This window comes from Coptis chinensis, chromosome 8 (assembly GCF_015680905.1).
Source record: "Coptis chinensis isolate HL-2020 chromosome 8, ASM1568090v1, whole genome shotgun sequence".
NCBI lineage: Eukaryota > Viridiplantae > Streptophyta > Magnoliopsida > Ranunculales > Ranunculaceae > Coptis > Coptis chinensis.
In genome coordinates, this window is record NC_141463.1 from 62,373,191 (window position 1) to 62,376,067 (window position 2,877).

Here is a 2,877-nt window from a genome sequence, read left to right on the forward strand (position 1 = left end):
TATTCAGTGTTTCTAACTTGTTAAATACAATCGAGATTGCGTATACAAGACGCTTATTCAAACGCGCGTAGCAAGGAGGCATTTAGGTACTCCTTCTTCCACCCTCGCCTCTTACGTCCGGAGGAGTTTTAATTCTAGTATAATCGGGGCTTGTTTTTAGGTAGAAATAAATACAACACACCTATCTAGAATTTCACACACTACATTGCATCAATGGCTAAAGAACAAGAGACTCCTCTCTCGATTTTTATAAAGCCCTAAACGATGGCCCTAAGTGGGTGCATCGTTCTTGCAGACCTAGTGGGGATTTTCGAATCCCTCCTAATATATTTAACTTGTTACCGGTTTTTCATGGTTTAGACCACGAGAAGCCTTACCAAACATCGTGGGATAGACCAAGTTCTCACTACATTCCATCATCCTAACGTAAGTCGGATCAAGTTAAACTTAGGGTGTTTCCTTTCACCCTAGCCCGACAAAGGCTGGCGTCTTGGTTAACTGCTAAACGCCAAACTCATGGACTCATGGGCTCAACTTGTTCAATTGTTCATGGAATAATTTTACCCACCACTAAAGACAGATGAAATGCTTCACAAGATTCATTTCTTCAGCCGAATCCTCATGAATCCTTTTCAGAGGCACGGAATCGTTTCAATCGATCTTCTCATTGAATGCCCGCATCATAATCTTGCGAAAAGACACGGTTGTTAGTGGCTTTCTTCAAGGGCTTTCACATTATTATAAGGAGGTTCTAGATATCATGACTGGGGGTAGTTTTCTTAGTAAAGGAGCCTTGGAGGCTTATAAATTCTTAGAAGATCAATCTAAGAAGAACAACAATTGGGGAGGTAACGATTCCTCCCGCTCCTCTCCTTTTTCTCTTGAGGTTAAACATGATCCCGAGCTTAAAACTCTTATCGATGCCCTCACTAAAAAGGTAGATGCCATCTCTGTTCAACAACAACCCACTCCAGTCATGAACATTAACTCTACTCGTTGTTATGCCTGTTGTAGTCTTGAGCATTCCGACTTCTATTGTCCTCTTGTCTATGCACAAACACCACCACAACCATCACACTTCAACCAATTAACTCAACATCAAGGACAAGGGAACTTAGGTGACCCGAAATAGAGGTTTAGTACCCATAACCCGAACTATCAACATCAAGACATGAACGCCAACAAAGCTTTAATTCCAATACAACCATCTACGGACAAAGTAGTAGTAGTGACCTTGTTGGAGAAACAAAATCAAATTATGCAACAAAACTCCAACTTGATGAAAGATCGGCATGATCAAAACTCTAATATGATGAAACAAATGATGCAAATGATGAAGTCTTTGTGCTAAAAGGTTATTGACATGTCTTCTAACCAAAATAATAACCAAACCGGCGTGTTTCCAAGTCAAGCGATTACCTAATCCTAAGTCAACAAACACCCCCTTTGAAATAAAATAATTATTTCTTGTAATGGTAATATAAACCCAAAGGGGACCCTCTGGTGAGTCAGCCACCCGCCGCTCGAAGGCGGTAGTTGATAACCAAGTGACTATGCCTAAAGATTACCCGCCAACTAAAAATGATACCATACCAAATACTATAATAGAAACCGAAGACCCTACAACCGTAGAAGTACCCGGTTAAACCACAAACCAAAAAGGGAAAACATTATAAGACCCAATAATAGAAAGTGAAGACCCTACACCTGTAGAGGTTCCAATATGGATACCTAGATGGAAAACGGATAGAGATAAAGCAAAGACTAATAATACTTTTATCCCTTCTTTAAAAATAGCGATAAAGCACCATATCCCTAAAGACTAGTTGTGTTTAAAAAGGACGAGAATTTTTGATGAGATTAGGGAAGTGTTTAAAAATTTGACTATAAACCTACCTTTTCTAGAAGCTATAAAAGTCTACCCGACACGCTAAGTTTCTAAAAGAGTTGTGCACCAAGAAGAGGAAAACCAACATACCCCACGAAACATTCTTAAGCTGAACAATATCCTCTTTATCCGAACATAACGGAATTGTTAAGTACAAGGACCACAATTCGATCCCATTGTCTAATGCACCTTAGGTGATACCTTCATAACAATTGCTTTATTAGACCTGGGGGCGAGTGTTAACTTACTCCCTTTTTATTTATATAAACAACTAGGTCTAACAAAACTTCAACCAACTAAAATGACTTTGTAGTTAGCCGATCGTTCTATTAAGTATCCCAAGGGTGTAGTTGAAAATATTCTCATTAAAGTTTAGGATTTTTACTATCCAGCCGACTTTGTTATTCTTGACACGAAGTTGCTCATGATTCCATTCCCATCATCTTAGGGGCCCTTTCTTGGCAACCCAATGCCAAATCAATTGTCGGGATGGCTCAATAACTCTTTCTTTTGGAAATCTTTACGTAGAAGTTAGCGTGTTTAGACAAAAATAGGGACAACTAGGGTTGCACGTAGAAGGGAAGTGAAGTCCATTGAGAGTTTTGTACCTCACATTAATGCGGTGACACTTTAGTCCCCACACTAGTAGATACCCTATTATGGAAGAAGACAAGGATCACAATTTTCTAATCCCTAGGCGTAGATAACATCAAGGAGGATTTCCTTCGACTCTTTTTGCAATCCTTCTTTTCGCCTCGAAGTTCTTTCCTATTAACATCCATTCATCTCTTGGCCATGGCCGGAAGAAGAATTTTTTTAGCCCTCTATCCCAAAGTGATTCTTCTTACCTACCTATTTAGGAATGTCTTGCATATCTCAAGGCCTCGATGATATAGACCTAAGAACACTAGTTGAACACCATTCACCCACCTCACATCCTCATGTCACTCATTCACCTTCCATCACGAATGTTCCTCGCCCTCTACCTT